At 33.1% G+C, this 20,344-nt stretch overlaps 1 protein-coding gene across 3 annotated transcripts in view; it reads right to left on the bottom strand.

The window, feature by feature from the left end:
- Nucleotides 1–20,344, bottom strand: part of LOC114329496 (cell adhesion molecule Dscam2) — a 1,422,998-nt gene that overhangs the window by 1,222,171 nt on the left and 180,483 nt on the right. The window lies entirely within an intron of this gene.

The following is a 20,344-nucleotide window of genomic DNA, read 5'->3' as shown; positions in this document are numbered from 1 at the left end:
CACACAATTTACTTCATAAAATTAATTAAATCCATCCAAAAATCACTTTCACTATGGAATTAAAAACTTCTAACTCCATTAATTTCTTAGACCTTTCTATCACCAGACTAGATGACCATTTCAACTTTTGGGATCTACCGTAAACCCACTCAGACAGATCATGTAATTCATTCATCATAATGTTAAGGATGTTAAGGGATAGTGATGCGTAAGATATAGCCTCTCCTGTTCAAATGCCAACCTCACCTGCTCGTATGGTGATCTAGATCACGGTCATCTGGTACATCCTGCTAGACAACTAACGAGGCTCTGACGTCCGAGTGTTTGCCGGGATAAGCAATCCACCATTTACTGGCCAACGGCTTCGGGCGGACGAGCTGGTAAATGGAAGGGCACTCTGTTGTCCTGAGACTGGGAAACTGGTCTCAAAGGCGGAAGAACCAAGAAAGTGGTCAACGGCATCAGAATGCAGAAGGCAACGAGAAACCACTGCATTAAAGGTCCCTGATGACATCTCTAGAAAAGCTATCATGGCAAATCCAACTAAAGTGGAAATAGTTACTAATCATGGAATACGGAAGCCAAGATTCGGCAGGGGAGGTGATCCACCTTTAGACCACGGGGCCTCTCAGGTCGTAACCCAGCGAAACCCCTGTGACAGAATTGGAAAAGTGTCTCTAAGAACAGCAGAGTTGATTATTAAAATATGTACCTGGAATGTGAAGACAATGTATCAGGCTGGAAAAATTCATAATACCATTCAAGAAATGACCAGACTCGGAATCGGTATAATGGGCATAAGCGAAATGAGGTGGCCAAATAGTGGTGCTTGTATTGTTGACAACCATATGGTATACCACTCAGGAAATGACGATGGTCAACATATATATGGGGTTGGAATAATCGTGTCTCCCCAATTACGTCAATATGTTACAAATGTTATACCTATTTCTGAAAGATTAATAATAATCCAACTGAATACTAGCCCCGTCAAATTAAATATATTACAAGTGTATGCCCCCACGAGCGATAAACCAGAAGAAGATCTAGAGCAATTCTATGAGTTGTTGATAAAGTCACTTAAACGACTTAAAAAAGAAGATATAACTATCATTATGGGTGACTTCAATGCGAAAATTGGTAAAGGGAGAAGCGGTGAATTCATAGGTGATTTTGGTCTAGGACAGAGAAATGAAAGGGGAGACAGATTAAAACTGTTTGTAGAAGAAGAAGAATTTACAATACTAAACACATTCTTCAAACTACCACCAAGACGCTTGTACACCTGGGTCTCCCCGCAAGATCAACCAGGAAACGTAATACGGAATCAAATTGACTACATAATGGTGAACAAGAGATTCCGTAATGGATGCCTATCGGTTAAGGGTTACCCCGGTGCTGACGTATCATCAGATCATGTTCCTGTTGTTGGTAAATTTAGGTTTAGATTCAAGAAGGTTGCAAAAAAGAACAGCAACAAAAAGTGCGATATGAGAATACTAAAAGATAAGAAAACAAAAGAGACAGTCGCACAGATTCTTTCAGAGAAGCTAATTAATATGGAGCAAACATATAATGCCGAAGAATCACTCCAAAATATATGTGAACCCTTTAACAACATCAGAGAAGAACATCTAATAGAAAAGAAAGAGATGAGAAAAAGTTGCATGAACGACAATATACTACAACTTATGGAAGAAAGAAGAAAATCAAAAAACAACAAAATAATGTACAACACGATTCAGAGACAAATAAGAACTGAAATAAGAAAGGCCAAAGAAAATTGGTTAAAATCACAGTGTGAAGAGATAGAGTCGTTAGAGCAAAAACATGATACGTTTAACATGCATAAAAAGGTGAAACAAGCAGCTGGTCTTCAGAAATCCAACACAGCTAGCAAATTGCGAGACCAACAGGGGAATATCATCACAGACAGAAATCAAGAAATCTGCATATGGACAAAATACATACAGGAACTTTTTGATGATACTAGATCCGAACAACCTCCATCTTACATATGTGATGACCACTTACCAATCACATCAGGTGAAGTGGAAAGAGCAATATCACAACTAAAAGATGGCAAAGCTTCTGGACCTGACAATGCATATGCTGAACTCATAAAACTATTTGACACCGACGGTACTCAACGCCTAACCAAAATATTTAACGACATATATTTAAGCGGAGTAATACCAAAAGCATGGTTGAAGTCGACGTTTGTTGCTTTACCAAAGAAAACAAAGTCCGTATCCTGCAGTGATTTCCGAACCATCAGCTTAATGAGCCATATTTTAAAGCTATTTCTAAAAATTATACATCAAAGGATATATAGACTGTGCGAAGAAAAAATCAGCCGAACACAGTTTGGTTTTCGAAATGCAGTGGGTACAAGAGAGGCTCTATTTAGTATACAAGTGCTATTTCAACGATGTAGAGACGTGAATTGCGATATTTATGCATGTTTCATTGATTACCATAAAGCGTTCGATACAGTAAAGCACGACAAGCTGATGGAGATATTAACCAATATTGGAATAAACACCTGTGATTTAAGGATTATCAGCAATCTATACTGGAATCAAACATCATCTATCCGGACAGAGGCAGGAGAATCCGACGATATCAAAATCAAACGTGGGGTCCGTCAGGGATGTATACTATCCCCACTGCTGTTTAACATCTACTCTGAGGAAATCTTCCAAGAAGCATTGGATGATGTTGAAGCCGGAATTAGAATTAACGGAGAATGTATCAATAACATAAGATACGCAGACGACACTGTGGTATTCGCTGACAGTTCTGAAGCCCTACAGGAGTTAATGAGCAGAATCGCAGAAGTCAGTCAGAGATACGGACTTTCACTAAACACTAAGAAAACCAAATGTATGATGATTTCTAAGAATGAACAGCAATTTGGACGAATCAGTGTGAATGGTCAACAAATAGAAAGAGTAAAAACATACACCTACCTTGGTACGAACGTCAATGAAAATTGGGACCATTCTATAGAAATCAAATGTAGGATAGAAAAAGCAAGATCTGCATTTCAAAAAATGGCAAAGTTGTTCAAATGTCATGATTTGTCGATACCCATAAAAGTCAGATTACTACGATGTTATATATTTCCTATACTGTTGTACGGAGTTGAGTCGTGGACTCTCACAGACGCCACCTGCAAGAAAATTGAGGCTTTTGAGATGTGGCTTTATCGTCGAATCCTGAAGATATCTTATACCGACCACATTACTAATGAGGGTGTTTTGCTGAGAATGAAAAAAGAAAAAGAGCTGTTAATCAAAATAAAAACAGCCAAAATCGAATACCTCGGTCACATCATGAGGAACAGTGAGAGATATGGACTGCTGCAACTGGTCTTGCAGGGAAAAGTAGAGGGAAAGCGTGGACCAGGAAGGCGAAGGATTTCCTGGCTGAAAAATCTACGAACGTGGTTCAATACAACCACTACAAATCTTTTCAGAGCAGCAGTGTGCAAAGTGCAGATTGCCATGATGGTCGCCAACATCCGAAACGGATAGGCACTACAAGAAGAAGAAGATTCATCATAAAATTTCTTCATTTCGTAGTTTTATCCACAGATTAAACTCTATTCCTCTTTCATCTACTGAATTTAACAAAGAATATTAAACATCATTAAACAGATTGATATAAACAATGGTTATGACCCAGATATCATTAGTAAACTCCAACATAAAAGAGAGCTCAGATTACTTCAACAGTCCGCTTTTTCTTCTACTTCATCTACAATAACTAAAATTTATGCTTCATTACCTTTCCATAACCCCAATTTATCTAAAAGAGTTAAATATATTATTACCAATTCCTGTGATAACATAAAAATTTCTTTTAAATTTAATAACACCCTTAACAAGATTTTGAGCAATACTAAGGATCCAATCCACTACATGAACCGTAGTGGTGTATATATAAACTCTCTTGCTCAGATTGTGATGCTACCTACATCGGTAGAACTTGCAGATCTCTTACCACCAGATCCCTAGAACATAGTAAGAGAGATACTACTTCCTCTTTTTCAGATCACCTTATATTCAATAAACATGAACTTAAGATTCCTGAGGGTGTCCAGTTGGTGCACAATATACAGCAGAAAAACACACTCCGATTGGACTTGTATGAAGATTTGGAGATTATCCGAGACTTGAATTATCCCAATTGTGTGAATAGACAAACCTCCCTTAACCGTAATTTTACTCCTATTCACCGCCAGCTATTTCCCTAAATTCCTTCTTTTTTCAATTTATACTTCATACATACTAATTTTCCTTACTTTACCTATAAACCTTTAACTAAATTTTCCATTTCATACTTCACTCCCTTCTATTTCCAAAATCTCCTTACACACAAATCAGTCTTACTCTACAAACCCCCTGTACCATCCACATAACTAACTCACCCTTTGCCCCTTTTCTTACCCTACTTTTCCTTTATAAATCATTGACCTTATTTATTTGCCTATCCTTCACTTGGGTATTCACTTCATTCTTTTGTCTTTTCCAAGTTGTTTTACTTCTCTATTAATTTAATTCTTTTTATACAGGTCTTCTTTCTTTTTACTTATCTCTAAAATTCAAAAATTTAATCTCAGTCATCTAACTTTCTAGCTTCTCCAATATTGCTAACTTTACAACTTTATTCTTGTTTTAGGACTTTTAACTTTTACTTATTTTCTAAATACAGTTTGCGTTTTGTGCATCTGGCTGACACACTTATTTTAATCTTTTGTTCATTTATATATTTTATCAACTTCGATTAATTTTAAAAATTCAAATAATTCCATTTTCTTTTCTATGCATAATTCGTTCCTACGTTCCTATATGTTTGACTATAACTAACACATTTTCACATTCCGTCAATTATATTTTTCACCTCACAATCTCATATCAGTTACATCAGTTTTCACCATTTTTTTCAAATACATAGTTATATTCATACAGAACCAATATCCTACTAGACTTATACAACCAACAGTACAGTTTAACAAATTTATGTTGCCTATAAACACACTATTCAACTTCTCTTTCAATTCAACGTTCTAACTTTCACCCCCAAGGTTATAATACAAAATTTTTTACTTTCTTATAATCACGAATTCAATCTTACATTTTGTTTTCATTACCATAGTACAATAATTTCGATCAAATTTAATTTTATAATCAATTTTATAGTAATTGTTGTAATATTTAAAAAAGTAAATTTAAATTCTAATATTAAAATTAAAATTTCAATACAGACAAAAACTTAAATTTCCTTAATCACATTGGATCCTGACCTTGGTTAATACATTAAAAAATGCCCTTTCCTGGATTTCAATGTCACTGACATTTGAAGTATTTCTACTTCCTTCTAAATCATTGACAGACTAAACATGGTTCAATGAAGACCTAATCACTTAAAAAAATCTTTTAATATAATACAGTAGAGCATCATGTTGCTGGTAGTAATACATGGGCATCCAATTTAGGCCAAATTCTTTTGCAAATTTTAATATGTAGTTGGAACATACATCTTAAACAGTGTTTGGCATTGTGGCTATTTAGCAAGGACAGGGAGTAAGTAATCTTAACCACACTTTTCAATTTTTTAACATTCAAAATTTCACCCTTTTCAATTTTATTAAGTGGGATTATTTACTTTTAGGTTCACTGATGATGGACTGAAAAGTCCGAAAACGTTCTGAACGTAATTCTTGTGGATTTTTAAAAAATTTTAAAATTTTTATTAAATATACCAACTACACATAGGGAGTTTTACTTCATGTTAATTTTATTTAACTAGATGGTATACAGCCAACCTTCGGGTATTATCCCGTTTTATTTATTATTTATTAAGTTCAACAGGACTTGTAGGCCTAGGACTAAAATGTTTACATTTCTGATTACATTTTATTTTTGTCTTATAATTTTATTTAATTACACTTCAGTCTTTTTATACACTCCTTCGCCAAATACCTCCATCTCATTCTGTCCAATGCTTCTTTCCATCTCTCAATGTTACACACTGTCTTTCCAACTTTTTTTTGGCCTGCCTTTTCTTCTCTATCATATTGGTCTTGCTCAGAGTACTATTTTTGGCATTCTTTTACTTCCCATTATTCTTTTGATGTGCCTCAAATATCGTATTCTCTATGTGATTATTTGATCGTCGTCGTGACCGTTGGCCCTTTATATAGTTCTTCCAATTCTTTATTGGTTCTTCTTTTTCATTGACCTCCTATTCTCATACCTACATAGACTGTTATTTGCATTTTTCGCTTCTATCTTTCTAAAAGGTCTGTTTCTGACTTTTTCAGCACCCATGTTTCTCATGCATATGTTACTGAAGGTCTGATAGCAGTCTTATAAATTCTAATTTTTGTGAGAGATGAAGTTTTCAATCCTAATAGCATTAGATTGCACCTAAATATTAAAAATATTACTAAAAGATTTTTAAATTGGAAACTTATTGGTCCATTTCCTTGGTAACACCTCCCAGGCTTCTAAAATTTGCAAGCCATATGGATGCTGAAGCGAAGAAGACAAGAGGGAATTCAAAAACTTACAATTCACGACCCCGTCTGTTCAGCTGGTAAATTCCAACAGAAAATGGACCTAGTTACTCAAAGGAGTAAAGACTAATATAAAAATAAAATAAAAATTTCATTTTTATTTTTAATTCAGTTGCAATGCGAAGGCAAAACAATCTTATTTTTCAATTAGAATACGGAGCGCAGTCCAGCCCTCTGAATCGCTATTTTCGACTCTAATTGGAGTCTCATCGGAGAGAGCGTAGGCTTGTTCTCCATATTCTAACCGATCTGTACCGAGAGCTTTTCCCAACCATTGCAACTGAAGTAAAAATATTAGGTGACTAGCGTCATCTGGCAATTAAGAGATGAAGTTTTCAATCCTAATAGCATTATTAATAATATTTAAAAATATTAAAAATATTACTAAAAGATTTTTAAATTGAAAACTTATTGGTCCATTTCCTTGGTAACACCTCCAAGGCTTCTAAAATTTGCAAGCCATATGGATGCTGAAGCGAAGAAGACAAGAGGGAATTCAAAAACTTACAATTCACGACGCCGTCTGTTCAGCTGGTAAATTCCAACAGAAAATGGACCTAGTTACTCAAAGGAGTAAAGACTGATATAAAAATAAAATAAAAATTTCATTTTTAATTCAGTTGCAATGCGAAGGCAAAACAATCTTATTTTTCAATTAGAACACGGAGCGCAGTCCAGCCCTCTGAATCTCGATTTTCGACTCTAATTGGAGTCTCATCGGAGAGAGCGTAGGCTTGTTCTTCATATTCTAAGCGATCAGTACCGAGAGTTTTCCCACCCATTGCAACTGAAGTAAAAATATTAGGTGACTAGCGTCATCTGGCAATTAAAAGATGAAGTTTGCAATCCTAATAGCATTAATAATAATATTTAAAAATATTACTAAAAGATTTTTAAATTGAAAACTTATTGGTCCATTTCCTTGGTAACACCTCCAAGGCTTCTAAAATTTGCAAGCCATAAGGATGCCGAAGAAGACAAGAGGGAATTCAAAAATTTACAATTCACGACCCTGTCTGTTCAGCTGGTAAATTCCAACAGAAAATGGACCTAGTTACTCAAAGGAGTAAAGACTAATATAAAAATAAAATAAAAAATTCATTTTTAATTCAGTTGCAATGCGAAGGCAAAACAATCTTATTTTTCAATTAGAATTTCGACTCTTATTGGAGTCTCATCGTGAATTATTGTAAGTTTTTGAATTCCCTTTTGTCGTCTTCGCTTCAGCATCCATATGGCTTGCAAATTTTAGAAGCCTTGGAGGTGTTACCAAGAAAATGGACCAATAAGTTTCCAATTTAAAAATCTTTTAGTAATATTTTTAATATTTTTAAATATTATTAATAATGCTACTAGGATTGAAAACTTCATCTTTTAATGGCCAGATGACGCTAGTCAGCTAATATTTTTGCTTCAGTTGCAATGGGTGGGAAAAGCTCTCGGTACTGACCGGTTAGAATATGGAGAACAAGTCTACGCTCTCTCCGATGAGACTCCAATTAAAGTCGAAAATCGCGATTCAGAGGGCTGGACTGCGCTCCGTATTCTAATTGAAAAATAAGATTGTTTTGCTTTCGCATTGCAACTGAATTAAAAATGAAATTTTTATTTTATTTCTAATTTTTGTTTTTCTTGATACGTATTTGGATTTCATTAATGTGCGTAATGCTCCATACTTTTTATTTCCTTTGGCTATTCTTGTCTTTATCTCCGCTTCCCATGACCATTTTCATCCATTTTGGCTCTCAGGTTATTAATTTCTTTGACTCTTTTGAAAAGCATGTTTTTTTTTCATCTATTTGAACTATGATGTTATTTTCTTTTTCTTTTTGGAGCTCGCCCATTATCATATACTTTGTTTTTTCTTCATTTATTTTAAGTCCTAATTTTTTGGCTTGTATTATGTTTTTCGTTAAATTTTGTAGTTCTTTCTTGCTTGTTGCTAATAGTGTCAAATCATCTGCAAATGCTATGCATTGGTGGCCGTTTTGAAATATCGTTTCTTGCATGTTTATTCTGCTTTTCCTGATTATTCCTTCCAATGTTAGATTAAATGCAGTTGTTGATAGTGAGTCTCCTTTTCCTTCCTTGGTTTCAAACTTTTTGGATGTATACCTTTCCATGCAATTTCGTTTGTTTTGTTTTCCATCATCATCTTTACCATCCGGACAGTTTTACTTGGTATCCCCAATTCTTTCATCAGTTCGTACATCTGCTGTCTGTTAACTATGTCATAGGCCTGCCTAAAGTCGATGAACAAAGCATATAGTACTGTTTTATGTTTGTAACAGGTAGTCTGTATTTCTTTTAAAGCAAATATTATAATAATAACTATTAGTGCATAATTTAGGCTACGAGAAATAAGGCGCTTTCGGCGTACAAATAGAACTGCATTCCCGGGAAATCCCCGGGGCGAATTTCCCGGGAAATCAGTAAAAAATGGAGGTCTCGATTCCCGGGAATCCTTACAGATTTCCCGGGATTTTTTAAATATTTTATTTTAAATTATGAATAGAGTTATTACTAACTCACAATGAATAAATCATTCTGATAAAATTATTATACCGGGTGTCCACTTATTGCTTTTTTTTTATTTTTATATTGCTTTTAAATAAATAATGGGGGATATAAAAGAAAACGTTGTTGACTTTTTTTATTAAAACACCCAATATATTTTTTTGTAACTTGGAAAAAAACGGTCATTTACCTATCCAGCAATATAAAAAAATTTAAAATCGGTTGTCAAATGACTGAACACTTAATTTTTAAAGTGAGAGATGCAATGTGGAAATCACATAACATATCAATTTGCTTCGTTATGGTATGTAGGCATGTGATATCCACGTTGCACCTCTCATTTTAAACATTAATTACTCAGTGATTTGACAACCGATTTTGAAAAACTTTATATCGCTGGATAGGTGAATGGCATTTCTTTCAATTTACAAAAAAATATACTGGGTGTTCCATTAAAAAAAAGTCAACAACGTTTTTTTCAAAAATCCGCCATTTTTATTTTCATATTTGAAAGCGATATAACAAATTCAATCCATTCAGACAAAACTTTTACTAAAATAAAACATTTCAGCTAAGACCGCATATTTCTATCTTGAGTCGTTTAGAAGTTATAGGCAGTTAAAATGGGGGAAAATATAAGTGGACACCCGGTATATGTCTGCTTAATAATCATTTAAATCATTTCACTTAAAATATTTATTTTTCAATTATATTTTAAACATGTCTATTTTGGCGTTAAATCAGAATGTATCATATCAGTCAGCATAAATATTCTTTTGTTTATGCGACGATTTGATTCATTTGGAAGCATCCAGAATTATAACATAAATATTTATTTTGAGTTTAAATTAGGTTTATGAAGAATTAGTACATCGGAACTTTAACCCTTAAGTACTAACATCTTAAAGCAATGGCGTAAACACTAACTAACCGCCTGACAGACGGGTTTAATATTTTAGTGGTATTTTTTGTTTTTGTTAAATATTTTAATGAAAAAAAAAATATCTCAATGACTTACTGAATGTATTAGTTATCTAAAAAACACAGTAATTAATCTAGTTTTTATGTACTTATTAAAATAAAAAACATTATAACAAGAATGGAAGGATTGTTTGTGTACCTTTTTACTCCTGAAAAAAAGTGTGATAAAAATGAAACAAATTAAAGAATCTCAATAAAAATTTATAATCAAGTTAAACAAAGAGTAAGAAAAATGAAAATAAAAAGGTTTTTAAAAAATGTTAAAACAAAAAAAAAACTGACAGGTACTATAGTTAGTACAGTGTAGCAATGGTAGTCAGTGACAACATTTTCATCACAAATTGATTCCACTTCGCTTAGGTCGTCTTCTACCTCATGAAACCATTTCAAAAGAGTTTCCTCATGGTCTTTATTCCCTTATTTGATGATTTTTGACGAACTAGGGCACATTATGTGTAATGACGAACTGGGCACAAACACTAACACCCCGTCTATTAGACGGAAATCACACTTTGAGCCTAAATATCTTTCGAATAACAACCTGCAGCAAATTGCCGAATTCAATACTACTAAAGAACAATCCAACTTGAAAAGTCATAAACGGGTGACCTTCAAAATTTTCTAGAAAGGGAAATATCCCACTTTCGACAAGCGATGCCGTCTGAGAGACGGGGTGTTAGTATTTAAGGGTTAATACGTTATTATATTGGTGCAAATCAGCTGACCGGGCGTTTAAAAAAATGTCCTGCACTAAAAAGCATTAGACCAACAACAACAGAAAATGCGTTTTTAACTTCAGCAAATCAGAGGCGGCTTTACCTACTGTGCAGGGTGTGCGGTGCACACGGGCGCCGGCATGTTGGGGCGCCGAGAGCCAAAGAGCGGGTCCTTTACTTTGTTTCAAAATAAAATAGGCTTTAAAACGATTAATGAAAAATTACATTGGCAATTAGGCGCGATTTATAGATTGCCGCCCGCCCATCTGTCCGTCCAACGCTCCAATAGACGAGAGGCAATCTTTTGATTCATTTGAAGACATATCGACAATGATTTCGAAATAAGTTGTGGAACCTAAGGTCAAACCAAACAAGGAACCAAAGGTAAACTTGCTTGGGACTTGCCGGGCATTTTCAAAGGCGTTTATACACGTGTCGCGGGGTAATTTTGCGAAATAAGCGTTGACGGAATGGATTATGTATTATACTATTTAAGTTAATATGTAAATATAAAGTAAAGCGGCTTTTATTTTGATTAAAATTATTTAAAATGACTTACGACTTTCAGCGGAGTAAGAGCTTCTCAAAAATTATCCGTATTAACAATTTGTTGTTGGTTTTTTTAGTAATACTGAAAATACGTATTTCATCGTGGATTATATTCGGGTAGGTTGTTCTGACGCTGTGAATACCTATTGACTCCCGACATAATTTATATTGCACTATTTGCATCTGGATTTTTGTGTACTCATAAGCGTAGGTACATAACACCCTCTGTATCCTATGTACTAGTACTAGGTAGGTACCTATTCGACTATTCCATTTTGACTGCGCGTCTACCAAATAGTCCTTGGGTCCACATATAAAATTATTATTTATGACCACACCGTCGAAACTTTTTGTACTTGTTATTCGGGTGGAGTCGGACAAATTTGGAGCTTGGCGCCATTATGCTAGTGGGGCGTTTGTCTGTCAAGCTGTCACGAAGTTATCAATTTTATGCAAGAAAAAAATTTATAACCACATTGGTCATTTTACTATCAATGGTTTTTATCATATAAACAGCGAAAACAATTTTGTAGGACAAAAATATTGGGTCATATGACGCATCGGAGTAAATATGTTAAATTTATGAAAATAATAAATTAATTACCACATGGCTAATATTAACAGAATTTACCATAAAACATTTTTACAATCATGTGGTAACCTTGTCGTACAATTTTCACGGGGTTTATGCGCAGTCGGATGCGCCGAAGATGTCAATTTCCTGCAATTTTTTTATTTGCAACCATTTTTCCGACAAAAATACAAAAATAGGAGGTTATAAGTAATTATATTCTAAACAAAAAAATCCAAGTATTCGACAAAAATATTGGGACAAATCGACAGTCGAACAAAAAATTTAAATTTTATTAATAAACTATACTTATAAAATATGCTGGGTTCGTGCATCCTTTATCTTCACAGGTTAAAGTAGTAAGTTACAAGTAATTGTATTCTTAAACAAGAAATGTAATTGTTTTACAAAAATGTTGGAGCAAACGAACAGAAAACTTAATTCTTTTAGGTTATCGACGCCCTTAAGAGGAGGCATTGTCGAAAAAAATTTTAAAACAATTTTTCTTGGTTACTTTTGAATCGATTTAGCTGAAAATTGGTACACATACCAAGTACGGCATTTAAAAGAGCGTGACGTAGAGTTGTACCCAAAATTTTCCAAAAAATTTTCCGACAAGAGGGAAAATTTTGGAAAAATTTTGATCTGAAAATTTGTGTACATACTCCTTGAACAATGACGAACATCGTTCTGTAGTTTCTTTTCTAGAATTTTCAAAAAAAAATTCCGACAAGAGGGAAAATTTCGGAAAATTTTTTAAAAATTTTGGACCCATTATTTTTGTCTGACAAGTGATCCAATATGCATTACACATGTAAAAAAATAAAAATGACATCTGTGGTACTAAATAAAAAAATTCCAGGAAATTGACATCTTCAGCGCATCCGACTTCGCATATGCCCCATGAAAATTGTCCGACCAGGTTACCACATTATTGTAAAAAAATTTTATGGTAGATTGTGTTAAAATTAGCCATGTGGTAATAAATTTATTAATTCATAAATTTGACATATTTAGCGTGTTCGACGCGTCATATGGCACAATATTTTTGTCCGACAAAATTGTTTTCGCTGTTTATATGAAAAAAACCATTGATTAAAATAAAATGACCAATGTGGTTATACATTTTTTTCTTGCATAAAATTGATAACTTCGTGACAGCTTGACAGACAAATGCCCCACTACCATAATGCGCCAAGCTCCAAATTTGTCCGACTCCACCCAAATAACAAGTACAAAAAGATTCGAGGGTGTGGTCATTAATGATAATTTTGTATGTTGGCCCAGGGAATAAAAGGGCGCCAGGGCATCAACTGCACACGGGCGCTACATGGGCTAGAGCCGCCTCTGCAGCAAATTTCTGTACAAACAAGCCAGCCTGAAAGATGAAATACTCAACAATTTAAGTTTTTTTAAAACATATCGCACACCTAGTTCAATAGTGCTACAAGTGCAAAACACAATATTCTCGAGAAATGAGCAAAACGTTCTGTAGTAAACGCGTTTTGCCCTGTAAATAATTTATTTTGTGAATGACTTGCTTCAAAATTACAATTTAGGTAGAAAATTATACACTTATTGGCTGGATCTTATTACAATTTATTAAAAATAAAACTTTATTATTATTTTGATAGTTATGGCGATATTGCATTTTGAAGAAAGTCATTATAAAACGATACCTAGGAGATACGGCGGCAATATATGAAAAAATCAATTGATTTTTGCAGTTGTGGCCGTATTGAATTATATCGGTTGTATTGTGGCAGTGTACATTATCGCCACATCTCTCTTGATTTTTGCAGTTGTGGCCGTATTGAACGTATTGAATTACATCGGTTATATTGTGGCAGTGTATATTATCGCCACATCTCCCAGTTATGGCCATATTGCATTTTCAAAACCTCCAAAAATCCTACAGTGAAATACTGAAGTAACACTTTATACTTATCCAAAACAATATTTTAGTTCAGGCTGTATTGCATTAGATGGGCCATTATATAGGCAATATTTTACAGCCTTAACCCAAAATTCGAATTTTTTGCAGTTGTGGCACAATTGAACTAGGTGTGCGATATTTCAATAATAAAACAACGAAAATTCAGATTGAACACACATTTATAATTTTTCTATTTTTAAAATTTTGAATTTTTTTTTAAATTTTTCAATTTTTCTAAACCTTTTTTAATCGTAATCAATTTTATAAGTTTTTATACTAATTGCATTGAAAAATTAAAAGAAAAACAATTTCTTCTTTTTATTTTTAAATTTTCCAATTCCCGCGAATTCCCGGGAAATCCAATTACCGACTCCCGATTCTCGGGACATTAAAAAGTGCCGGAGATAGAGTAACAGTTACAAAGTCTGTAACTCTACACATACATATCGCACATCTAGTTCAATAGTGCCACAAGTGCAAAACACAATATTCTCGAGAAATTAGCAAAACGTTCTGTAGTAAACGCGTTTTGCCCTGTAAATAATTTATTTTGAGAATGACTGGCTTCAAAATTACAATTTAGGTAGCAAATTATACACTTATTGGCTGGATCTTATTACAATTTATTAAAAATAAAACGTTATTATTGTATTGATAGTTATGGCGATATTGCACTGTGAAGAAAATCATTTATAAAACAATACTTAGGAGATACGGCGGCAATATAATGAAAAAATCAATTGATTTTTGCAGTTGTGGCCGTATTGAATTATATCGGTTGTATTGTGGCAGTGTACATTATCGCCACATCTCTCTTGATTTTTGCAGTTGTGGCCGTATTGAACGTATTGAATTACATCGGTTGTATTGTGGCAGTGTATATTATCGCCACATCTCCCAGTTATGGCCATATTGCATTTTCAAAACCTCCAAAAATCCTACAGTGAAATACCGAAGTAACACTTTATACTTATCCAAAACAATATTTTAGTTCAGGCTGTATTGCATTAGATGGGCCATTATATAGGCAATATTTTACAGCCTTAACACAAAAATTCGAATTTTTTGCAGTTGTGGCACAATTGAACTAGGTGTGCGATATTTCAATAATAAAACAACGAAAATTCAGATTGAACACACATTTATAATTTTTCTATTTTTAAAATTTTGAATTTTTTTTTAAATTTTTCAATTTTTCTAAACCTTTTTTAATCGTAATCAATTTTATAAGTTTTTATACTAATTGCATTGAAAAATTAAAAGAAAAACAATTTCTTCTTTTTATTTTTAAATTTTCCAATTCCCGCGAATTCCCGGGAAATCCAATTACCGACTCCCGATTCTCGGGACATTAAAAAGTGCCGGAGAATAGAGTAACAGTTACAAAGTCTGTAACTCTACACATACATATCGCACATCTAGTTCAATAATGCCACAAGTGCAAAACACAATATTCTCGAGAAATGAGCAAAACGTTCTGTAGTAAACGCGTTTTGCCCTGTAAATAATTTATTTTGAGAATGACTGGCTTCAAAATTACAATTTAGGTAGCAAATTATACACTTATTGGCTGGATCTTATTACAATTTATTAAAAATAAAACGTTATTATTGTATTGATAGTTATGGCGATATTGCATTGTGAAGAAAATCATTTTTAAAACAATACTTAGGAGATACGGCGGCAATATAAAGAAAAAATCAATTGATTTTTGCAGTTGTGGCCGTATTGAATTATACCGGTTGTATTGTGGCAGTGTATATTATCGCCACATCTCTCTTGATTTTTGCAGTTGTGGCCGTATTGAACGTATTGAATTACATCGGTTGTATTGTAGCAGTGTATATTATCGCCACATCTCCCAGTTATGGCCGTATTGCATTTTCAAAACCTCCAAAAACCCTACAGTGAAATAAGGAAGTAACTTACTTTATACTTATCCAAAACAATATTTTAGTTCAGGCTGTATTGCATTAGATGGGCCATTATATAGGCAATATTTTACAGCCTTAACCCAAAATTCGAATTTTTTGCAGTTGTGGCACAATTGAACTAGGTGTGCGATATTTCAATAATAAAACAACGAAAATTCAGATTGAACACACATTTATAATTTTTCTATTTTTAAAATTTTGAATTTTTTTTTAAATTTTTCAATTTTTCTAAACCTTTTCTAATTGTAATCAATTTTATAAGTTTTTATACTAATTGCATTGAAAAATTAAAAGAAAAACAATTTCTTCTTTTTATTTTTAAATTTTCCAATTCCCGCGAATTCCCGGGAAATCCAATTACCGACTCCCGATTCTCGGGACATTAAAAAGTGCCGGAGAATAGAGTAACAGTTACAAAGTCTGTAACTCTACACATACATATCGCACATCTAGTTCAATAGTGCCACAAGTGCAAAACACAATATTCTCGAGAAATGAGCAAAACGTTCTGTAGTAAACGCGTTTTGCCCTGTAAATAATTTATTTTGAGAATGACTGGCTTCAAAATTACAATTTAGGTAGCAAATTATACACTTATTGGCTGGATCTTATTACAATTTATTAAAAATAAAACGTTATTATTGTATTGATAGTTATGGCGATATTGCATTTTGAAGAAAATCATTTATAAAACAATACTTAGGAGATACGGCGGCAATATAATGAAAAAATCAATTGATTTTTGCAGTTGTGGCCGTATTGAATTATACCGGTTGTATTGTGGCAGTGTATATTATCGCCACATCTCTCTTGATTTTTGCAGTTGTGGCCGTATTGAACGTATTGAATTACATCGGTTGTATTGTGGCAGTGTATATTATCGCCACATCTCCCAGTTATGGCCGTATTGCATTTTCAAAACCTCCAAAAACCCTGCAGTGAAATAAGGAAGTAACTTACTTTATACTTATCCAAAACAATATTTTAGTTCAGGCTGTATTGCATTAGATGGGCCATTATATAGGCAATATTTTACAACCTTAACCCAAAATTCGAATTTTTTGCAGTTGTGGCACAATTGAACTAGGTGTGCGATATATCACCTCAGCATTGTCCAGATGGATGGGTGCTTTCACAATTTTATATTTTGTGTGCTGTCTTTGCGTTAACCATTCGAAAATGTTTTCAACAGTTTTAAAAGTTTTTTAAATGTAGATGAAATAATTTGTTTTTTCTTAACGATGCGATCCATCTCTTGTAGTGGTATTTTTTAAAATTGACCTTAACTCAGAAGAAGAAAAAGAAGATTTTATTCAAAGCGCTCAGCTAGGATTTGAATGCTTTACGAACATTTAAAGTACTTTTCTATTTAATTACCTAATTAAAAAAATAATTTTAATGTCTTATTTGTACTTACTTCATCCAAGGCACGATAGAGTTTGCATAAGAAACAATGTTTTTTCAACAGCTCGAAAATCGACGAGTAGACTTACCTAAAAAAATTGCAAATGTTAAACAGATTTGCAAATAGTTAATAATAAAGTAAAATAAAATACACTCGCCGGCACAAAATTCCGCCACCCAAAATTTTTGATTAAGTTTGACAATTTATATATAACTTTATTATTTGTGCTCCGATTTTCAAAATTCTTGCACCAGTTTGTAGGTATGAAATTTTTATCGTTTTGTATTATGCTGGTAATAAAAAATTTTGCTTGCATGGCATTATACAGGGGTGAATGGAAACGTTGAAGTTTCTCCTGACTTTAAAAAATTCTGTGGAAAAATGGAAGAACTGATTTTGTTTCATAGTCCTGTAATATTATCCCAGAGGCATCACCAAAATTTTTTTTGTGATTTACCCGAATATCTCTTTTCTTGTGAGAGCTGTACCATTTTCTGTAAATAAAAACACTAATTGACTCATAAAATAGAGGTTGGATTGATAATATTAGAATGGCCCGCATGCAGTCCAGATCTCAATCATATTGAGCATTTATGGGATGAATTAAAAAAGCCATTCGCCGTCATCCTAGACCTTCCGAAAATTTGGTACAGTTATGGACCTGGTAGAGGAATATCGGGCTATCCTAGATGTGTTATAGGTTATATAACACAAACACATCTTTATTTGATGCCAAACAGATTGCGAGCAGTCCTTGCTGCAAGAGGTGGACATACCCGCTATTTAATTGTTTTGTTTTGGTGTTAATTTTGTTTTGTTTAGTTAATTTTATTGCTTTTGATATTTTTAATTAATTAAACCTTAAAAGCAGTGTTTTTATTTACAGGTCTTACAAGAAAAAATATATTCGGATAATTCAAAAAACAAAACCTTAGCCATATCTCCAGGATAACATAAAAGGAGTATGAAACAAACCAGCCCTCTTTTTCCACAGAATTTTTTAAAGTTAGGAGAAAATACAACGCTTCTATTCATCTTCGTATAATGCCATCTAAGCAAAAAATTTTTGTTACCGGAATAATACCAAACGATATTATGAAATGTATTGATGCAAAATAATTTGTAAAATAAAATATATTGATACATGTACCTACCTACAAACTGGTGGAAAAATCTTGAAAATCGGAGTACAAATAATAATAAAGTTATAGATTGTAAAACTGAATCAAAAATTTTGGATATCGGGATTTTGTGCCGGTGAGTGTACATTAAATGAGGATCATTAATTTCAGCTGGTAATTTATTTTGTTATCGATTTACTGTACACTAATTAACATTTTTGTCGTCAAAGTATTATGCATTGCATAATTGCATTTTCTCAAATAATCTCACAATAAAACACTGAAAACTTTTGTTTTCTATACGATAGCAATACAAACAAAAGATACTATAATAACAAAACAATAGAATTTTTAACTAACCAAAACAGTACACCACTAAACAAAGATCCCACAGAAAAATACCGAAAACAAATTAAACTAGCCATTGAAAATTCAAAATCAATACTAAATCCAACAGAACAGAAATACCTTAATATTATGAACCCACAACCTCCTAAATTATAATCTTTTATTAAACTACACAAACCTGACCACCCAATAAGGCCTGTAGTTTCTTTTTATACAGCTCCGTCATATAAACTTTCAAAAAAACTGTCAGATATTATTACAGAATACACTAAATTTTCAGCTAAATTCACCGTAAAAAATACACTAGAACTAGTTAATAAAATAAAACATTTTCAATTGCCCAACAACTCCAGACTAATTTCATTTGACGTAAAAAATCTTTTTCCTAGTGTTTCTCCTAAAGAAACTTTTGTTTTAGTTAAAAATCTTTTAGACCATAATAGTACAAATCCGATCATTGCATCTGAAATTTTATACCTCCTTGAAATTTGCATAAATCAAGACTATTTTGAATTCAATAATCAAATATACACAAACAACAGTGCAGGACTTATGATGGGTAATCCTCTAAGCCCATTACTATCAGATATATTTATGAACCAACTTGAAACAACAATTTCTAAACATCCCGTATTTAAACAGTTTTTATATTGGTGGAGATACGTGGATGATATACTAGTATGCTTTACAGGAACTAACAGACAACTTGACTAATTTCTATCATATATTAATTCACTTCATAGTAATATTGAGTTTACAATAGAAACAGAACAGAATAATTCCATAAACTTTCTAGATGTAACGATTACCAGACTACACAACAAACATGAGTTCTTCGTATATCATAAACCTACCCATACTGACACAACTATACACAATTCATCATCCCATCCTACACAACACAAATTAGCAGCCTACCATAACATGATACATAGACTGACAGAAATTCCCATGACAAAAAATAACTTCGAGATATTGTCCTTTTCATGATCATTTTTCAGTGCTTAACAAATGATGGGAAAAAGGGCTGACAGTTGTCACGTTTTATTTTCAATTTGGAATAAAAACAAATCAAATGTGTTTCTTGCATTTATAAAAGGGTATTTTCTGTGATTTGTATAGTCTTATAAATTATACAGATTATATTTGTAATATTATTATCTAATTAAAAAAATTATTTTTTTATTATGGCGCCATCTATCGACAACTAGAATAACTAGAATAAATGTTATAAAAATGTCACCGACGAAATGTAATCACCGACGTGCCTTTTTTTCTGTCACATACAATTTAATGCGTTAGAAAGAAATCGACAAACTGTGACGCACTGAAAGATGATCATGAGAAATACTGTAGAACTAAACATCATTAAACAAATAGCAGTAAACAATGGCTATAACGAACAAACAGATAACAAAATTTTAAATCAAAAACTCCATAAGAAAGCCCTGAAATTAGTGTATCCACCACCACAGAAAGAACCCAGTACCTTCTGCTCTCTCACATATACTGGCAAGATAACAACAAAAATAGCCAGATACATAAAAAAGAAAGGAATAATACCAGCTTTCAGAACTAACAACAACTTGAGCAAATATTTTAAGAACAATAAAAGCCGAAAGAGAAAGCAACTACAGAGTGGTGTGTACAAACTAACTTGTGGTGACTGTCCGAAAACGT

The sequence above is a fragment of the Diabrotica virgifera genome, chromosome 6 (assembly GCF_917563875.1).
Source record: "Diabrotica virgifera virgifera chromosome 6, PGI_DIABVI_V3a".
In the NCBI taxonomy this organism is placed as follows: Eukaryota; Metazoa; Arthropoda; class Insecta; order Coleoptera; family Chrysomelidae; genus Diabrotica; species Diabrotica virgifera.
This window is presented reverse-complemented; position numbering and strand designations above follow the sequence as displayed.